This window comes from Euphorbia lathyris, chromosome 1, assembly GCF_963576675.1.
Source record: "Euphorbia lathyris chromosome 1, ddEupLath1.1, whole genome shotgun sequence".
NCBI lineage: Eukaryota > Viridiplantae > Streptophyta > Magnoliopsida > Malpighiales > Euphorbiaceae > Euphorbia > Euphorbia lathyris.
Window position 1 is genome coordinate 119,361,656 of NC_088910.1, and position 7,772 is coordinate 119,369,427.

General features: G+C 32.0%; 1 non-coding gene across 1 annotated transcript; it reads right to left on the bottom strand.

The window, feature by feature from the left end:
* Window positions 1-6,756: 6,756 nt before the first annotated feature.
* On the bottom strand, window positions 6,757-6,863 carry LOC136215898 (small nucleolar RNA R71). The gene has a single exon (XR_010682901.1). It is a non-coding gene; the product is annotated as a small nucleolar RNA R71 (small nucleolar RNA).
* Window positions 6,864-7,772: the final 909 nt, after the last annotated feature.

A 7,772-nucleotide genomic window follows, 5' to 3' on the forward strand; every position in this document is an offset into this window, starting at 1 on the left:
CTCTTTAGTCCTTCCATGTGTTTTTGTAGATGAAAGTCCAAATTGCCCATAGTTATTTACATAAAAAAGATTTATTTTTTAATTTCAAATTTAATCGAAATAGTTTTAATAAAATTTATGAAGTATATATATACCGAAATTTATGTAATTGTATATACTAATCATTAAAAATTTATTTTTATTCTCTTAAATTTTTATTTTTTTAATATAATGTCTTTAAACTAGCATTAAATATTAATAAATTTTTTAAAAAATCATATTTTTTTCATTTATAAAATTTATTAGAGATAAATAAAGATTACTTTTTACAATTTATATAGTTTTGCTCTTATTTTGATAATTTTTGAAATATTTTCATTCGTTTTTTAGTCAATAAAATTTAGACTACTAAATTAAATTTCTATAATTATATAAAATTTAATAAATTAATTACTCAATATTGTAGAGATTATGCAGGGAAAAAATATTGTAGAGACTATGTAGGAAAAAAGGAGAAAAAAACATAAAATAAGAAAAATAGATGTTTTATTATTAAAATATAGAATAAAGGGTAATTTTGGTATTTTAAATTGTATTTGGTATAGTTTGACTTTTGACTCAAACATAAGGACTAAGGAGTTGATGAAACTAAAAACTAAGGGACTATATAATTATTTCTAAAAACAGAGGGACTAACTAGTGTATTAAGTAAAAACTTAAGGACTTTATAATTATTTACCCTTATATCTGTGCACATGACAAAAGTAATTTTTTTTATCTCGTATCCTGCATGTATTGGACAATACTCATTATTATATCTATGCACATGATAAAAGTAAAATTTTTTTATCTCGTATCCTGCATGTGTTGGACAAAAAATAATAAATTTTAATCCATGTATTAAATGTACTTTATATCCAAATCTATTCTGAAATTATAAAAAATACTTCATTCAGTCTCAAAATGACTTATTTATCCTCAATATTTTTTCATAAATCTATACTTTTCTTTCTGTCTAAAAATTCTCTTTCTTTTAAATATTATATCTTAATTTAAATTATTTGTATTAATTATTAACTTTCTCTTAGACAAACTAGAAAAAAGAAATTGTTAAAAGTGTACCGATAATAAAAATGTCATATATTATATAAAAGAAAAGGACCAAATTGATAATTCTAATATTTTTCTCTCAACCAACTCGTAAATAAACAACAAAAAAATATTTATAATTTTAATGATTTCTGAAAATTTTCTTAAAAAACATAATGTACGAAATTAATTTAATTTGGCAATATTAAATGCTCAATTGGACATTTATGATATTAAAAGTAAAATTAGCTTGACTCTCAGCATCACAGGTCTTCTTATCATCTTTCTGTAAATAGTTTTTGAAACGTAAACGCTTACGAATCGGAACTGATGTAGTTAAGGATGGGCCGGTGGCCCAACTCAAGTTCATGTTTCAAAGTGGACTAGGCCTATCTCTTATTAAATGGGCCAGGTTTTCAATGCTTAAATCATGGCTTATGTAAATTTTAGTAATTTCTTTGAAGAAATCATAATATTTATAATTTAATTCTGATGTGACTTTTTTTTTGCTTTTTGTAGTTTAAGAAGAGATAGATAAACATGTTTGAAATTTTATTCTCTTTATTCTGTTTTTCTTTCTTTTTCTTTTAAAATAAAGAAAAAAGTAAAACTATATTTCTAGTCAAAAAATCAAAAAGTCAAAAATACCAAAGAGTTATTAAATTTTAAGTTGAACTTCAAAGAGTTAATACTTTGTTATCTCATCTTCTTTATGAAGATCGTGCAGATAAGTCCTGTTTGAAGCTTCTGTCTTCTTGATTTTTTTTCGGTTTTATTGCTGTTTGTTTTTATTTTATTTGTTATCTACCAAAAAAAATTAAATTGAACTTCAAAGCGTTAATACTTCTGCAAAGTATATTTTCTAGTGGAATCATGCTATGTAGTGATAAAACTTTTTAAGTTTATACAACACCACTATCTCTTATCTTATGTTAAATTTAAACGTATTTATTCAGAAAAGTTTATACATGTCTTATATATCCTTTTGAGTCTTTTCAAAAAAAAAAAAAAAAAAATTATCCTTTTGAGTTTGCTTCAATTTGCTTATTGACTATCTAAAGTCTACTTAGCGGATCAATAAGAGATTTTGATGACTTGTATGGATTTGAGGAGCAATTTTGGATCTAGCCATTATAGTCTACTTCCTATCAAATGTTCTAATTTGTTTTCATTTTCTTCCGAATAAAACTTGTATTATACACGCCACAATCAACACATTTAAAGCTCGACGGAGGAAGTAGAATCATAGAAGTAGAACGTAAAAATCAAAATGAAATTACATTTTTTTTTATTCTTTGGCTTTAGAAGGATTAAATGTCTCTTCAAACTTAGAGGAAGACTATTAATCTTCCTTCCTCATGGGTAATACTGATACCCATGTATACCATTTCTTTTCATGAATGTGAAGTACTTGAATGTGTTTCTTTTCCTTAATGTGAAGTAGACCTGTTCATCGGCCCGTTGGCCCGCCCAACCCGTCTAGGCCCGCTCGTTATGTGTTGGGCTTGGACATACATTTTGTGTAGTTGGCCTGACCCGGCCCAAACCCGTTTAAGCCCGAACACTAGATGGGTTGGGCTTGTGATTTGTCTTAAAACCCAACCTCAGCCCGGCCCAACCCGAATATATGATATAATTAAGTTAATAATAAATTAATAAATTATTAAGTTAAAAAAAAGAATTAATAAGATAAATTTAATAACTGAATTATAATTATTTATATAAAATGGACTCTGTATCGATACCATTAGAATATAATTCTTCATTTGGACTGAGGACTTGGTACTTAATAATTTATATACCATTAATAACTTATACACCTTAAAAAAAAAACTTATGCACCATTATACCATTAAAAAATGAATAGAAATTTCCGTTTTACATTTTTGTGAATTCTATTTTACAGATTTTTTGATGGACTGTCATTATAAATTTATTATAAGTTATATACTTTTACAGAAATTGTGAGGATTTTATATATTAAGATATAATTCACCATTAGATTTTATAATAAATTATAATTTAAGAAATTTTTTGGGCGGGCCGGGCTGGGTCTGGGATTTAGGTTTTCTGCTCGGGCTAAGCCTGGTCCGAGCCCGATCTTTAAAAGATGCTGGTTGGATTGGGTCTGGACAAAGAATTTTAGTGTAAAACCCGGTTGAGCCCGGTCTGAACCCGGCTCGGCCCAACCCATGAACAGATCTAATGTGAAGTACTTGTATTTGGTATACTAACACATTTGGAAATGAAGAACTGAGTGAGAAAACTAGGGAAATCAGAGAGAAAACTGCAAATGAAGAGCTGAGTGAGAAAACAAAAAACCAGGGAAGCTAAATCTGGAGAAGATGATCCCTCTTTTACATATTTTGCTGTTTATAAAAGGTAATTGTTTTGATTTTTCCTTTATGCTCTTTACAGCTTTTCATAACTATGTATTATTTCATGGTACACAACCTACCCTTCCGTAATGTTGAAATAATATGGATAAAATGTGATTTTCATGGTACACCCCATATTATTTTGGCTGAAGGTCCGAATACCTCCTTAAACTATATACTTTCAATTAGATATTTAAACTCCTAAAATCATTATTCAAGTCCCTAATTTATATCAAAATCATCCATTGAGCCCATGCTATAAATGATAGGTCCCAATCAAAGCTGTCAAGAATGAAAACTGAAATTTAGAGAAAATAGAATAGTTGGAAATAAAGAACTTTGTTCTTTTCTGAATTTATTCTTCAATGTCCATTTGCTAATTGTTACAGAGTTTAAATAGAAATAAAACTCAACAACTTCACCTATTTTTTAGCCCACAACGACACTAGTATTTTATTGTGCAGATTAAAAATCAAATTGAAATAATTATCCACTAAGAAACAAATTGACCTATTCTTCAGCGGCTCCACTTTACTTCATGTATTTTCTGTTTTTGATTCTGCCACGTATAGATCTTCTTAACTTATCATTGCCCCCTTCTTTCACTGGAACCTTGTCCTCAAGGTTCAAATTGGGGTACTTGTCCTTCAACTCTTGCAAGTCCTCCCAGGTTGCATCTTCTGGAGGAAGGTTGTCCCATTGGACTAGGCCTTCTTCATTGAATTTGCCGCCTTTTTTGACCCACCTAGTATCCAAGAGAGCTGCCGGTTGTATGAGAAGCTCGCTATCAGTAGTGACAGGTGGAAGTTCAGTACTGGTTTCCGCTGCACTGCCGATGTGTTTTTTTTAACATGGAAACATGGAAAACAGGATGAATTCTGGACCCTTCCGGTAACTGAAGTTTATAAGCGACCTTCCCAATTTTTTCAACAATGAGATATGGACCATAAAAGCGACTGGCCAATTTCTGACAAGCCCGTCTAAGCACTGTCTACTGGCGATATGGATGAAGTTTTAGATAAACTGAATCACCCACTTGATACTCGACATCCTCCTCTTCAAATCTACCTGTTGCTTCATTCGGTTATTGGCGGAAGATAAATTCTCCTTGAGCTGCTTGAGTGTTAAGCCCAAAATATACCTAAATTATCATTAGTATTTATATCAGTTTTTCTTCGAATTCATACTATTTATATCTGTTTAGAATACTTTTACTTTCGAATAAGTTTCTTTCTTGTAAGGTACCTAAATATTTGGTAAAATCCAAATAGGAAAGAAAAGAGCTTAAAAACAGAAGAAAAACCCTACAAAAGGAGTCAAAGACGACGAAAATCAAACGCACCGAAACGCGGACGAGGACGAGGTCAAGACAGCGAAAATTAATCCCGTGTCGCGACCGAGAATCCTCCATTCTCGGTCGCGACACGCGTCGCCAGCTTCTCCCCTTAACATTACGAAGGCTAAAATATTTTCTCCCCCATTCTCGGCCGAGAATTTACATTCTCGGCAAGTTCAGAAATTCCTGGAGAGCCATTCATACACATTCGTTTTCGACGAAACGCGTTCGCTCTGGTGGATAGAAACGTCCCTTCACAACGGATACGACCCTTCACAACGGACACGACACTTCAATCACAACTCTTCAACATCTATAAATAAAGAGTTGATGGAGAGTTAGAGATATAGAAAAAAGAGAAGATTAGTATAGAACTAATGCAGAAATTCTGAGTCAAGCGATTCAAAGTTAGAAGTTCGATTCTGTACAAAGCAATATGATGTACACACATTGTTTATTAAATAATTACAAACACAGTAGCGTTTAGATTTGTTCATATTAGTTTACATTTTGGTAGTAGCCGACTGTATCTCTATTACGAAGTTACAGCGAGAAGATTTAGTAAAGGATCCGCCCCGGAGTCTGACAAACTCTAACGAAACCCAAGGAAAGGATTGACAACCCGTTCACTTACAAGCCGTCGAAAGTTTCCATGCTTCTTGTTCTCTGTAAACTTGTATCAAATTCATATTTCATCTAATACAGTTCATTCTATTCGATAGATTTTTATGTAGCACTTTGGTAAATAATCCGAAGTGAGTTCTGGTGTTTTCATTAAAACGTAGTTGAATTCAAAATCTTTACAAGGAAACTTTGTTGAACACTTAGGCAAATTGATATCATCAGTAGAGTATCAATTTGGTTAAGGTAGCAATCTAACCCGACCGTAGGAGGATTGACTGCAGTTCAAAGCCTTAAAATTAGAGGAATCGACGTTTATTTCATTGTTATAATTTATGCAAAGTTTAAAGTTGTTTTCTTTGCTTAATGCAAACGAATACATTTGTTACTTTTCTAAAGAACTAAATGTTTCTGTTTTGTAAATTTATCCCTAAATCAGAAGTGATTTCTAACATTTGTTATACTCTAATCTAATTCTTATTCTAACAATTTCAAAACCAAATCCAATTAAACGATTTTCCATATTATAAACCTTAAAAGTAAATTTAACCGATTCAAAATAAGTTTTTGTTAAAAAGCATTCCCTGTGGGATCGATATCTTTTATTACTACAAGCGTATACCGTGCACTTGCGGAAATCGCTCAACAAGTTTTTGGCGCCGTTGCCGGGGAATCACCAAAATTTTTGACAAAAATTTAGATTTTTCATGTTTTATTTCGAATCTAGGTTTATTTATACTTATTCAAACTTTTATATTTTATTTATTTCAAATTACTAATTTATTTATTTTTCAAATTCTGTTTTGAAGGTAATTTCGGTTCGTGCGAAATTTCAAGTTCATGCGCAATTCTCGAAGTTCAGGCATTCCACCAAAACCGCTAGACCCAGAAATTGAAAAAACGGTTAAAAAGAACAAGAAAGACAAGAAAAACAAAAACAAAAACAAGACCCTAATAAAAACCAGAGTTACTGAGCCAAAAATTATGGCTACGCTTATGGATTACACTAGGCCAGGAGTGGCCGGTGTAACAAACAGCATAGTTAGACCCCAAATAAATGCAAACCAATTTGAAATTAAGCCAGCATTGCTTAATATGTTGCAAAATAACGTAACATTTTACGGGTTGCCTAACGAAAATCCTAACACCCATTTGACAAATTTCTTAGAAATTTGTGACACTTTTAAAATAACAGATGTGACTGCGGAAGCAATTAAACTTCGCCTTTTTCCTTTTACTTTGAAGGATCGAGCCAAAGAATGGTTAACTTCTATGCCAGCCGCAACATTTGAAACTTGGGAGCAATTAGTCCAAGCGTTTTTATCAAAATATTTTCCTTTAGCGAAAACCGCAAGAGTCATAAAAGAGTTAACATCTTTTTCTCAAAATGATAATGAAACTCTTTATGAGGCTTGGGAACGTTTTAAAGAACTTCAACGTTTATGCCCACACCACCAATTGCCCGCTGAACTTTTAATGCAAACATTTTATAATGGATTGAATCCTACAACTAGAGGTTCATTAGATGCTATGTCTGGAGGGTTATTCATGAAGAAAACATCGGCCCAAGCAAGAGAACTTTTGGAGGAAATGGAAATCAACAGTAGTATGTGGTCCGCGGAGCGTGGACATATACCAGTGGCAAAACCATCATCCTCAACTACATCATCAGTTAAAGGTATAGTGAATCTTGATCCAGTTCCGATGTTGCAAGCCCAATTTTCTACCTTATCGCACAAAATTGATAGGTTTATGGCACCGTGCGATCCTAATGGTAAGCAAATCCAAACGGATGTGGATTATGAAGGTATGAGCGAAATTGAACAGGTAAATTTTGTCCAAGGGCAAAACCAAACTAATAACCCTTATTCCAATACATATAATCCTGGATGGAGAAATCATCCTAACTTTAACTGGAGAGATAATAATAATAATACAAATGCTAAGCAAAATCGTACCACCAATTATCAAAATCAATCAAGAGATACGATTAGCACTTTATCTTCTAAGATCGACAAATTTATTGATGCTATGAGCGAAAAAATAAGTAATCACGACGATGGTTTTAAACGGATCGAGAATAAATTCGATCAGCTTATTAAAAACCAATCATCTAGCATCCATAATTTGGAGGTTCAAATTGGACAACTCGCTAAATCAATTCCATCCCGCAAAGAGGGAAGTCTTCCCAGCCATACGGAAGAAAATCCGAAAGAGCATGTAAAGGCTATCACTCTTCGCTCAGGGAAAAATTACTTAGGTCCGAAAATGCCCGGAAATTCAACTTTACCAGGAACTGATTTACCAAAATCCAAATAAGATACATTAAACCAAAAAGATACACCAATTGACTCTAGCACAAAAACTTT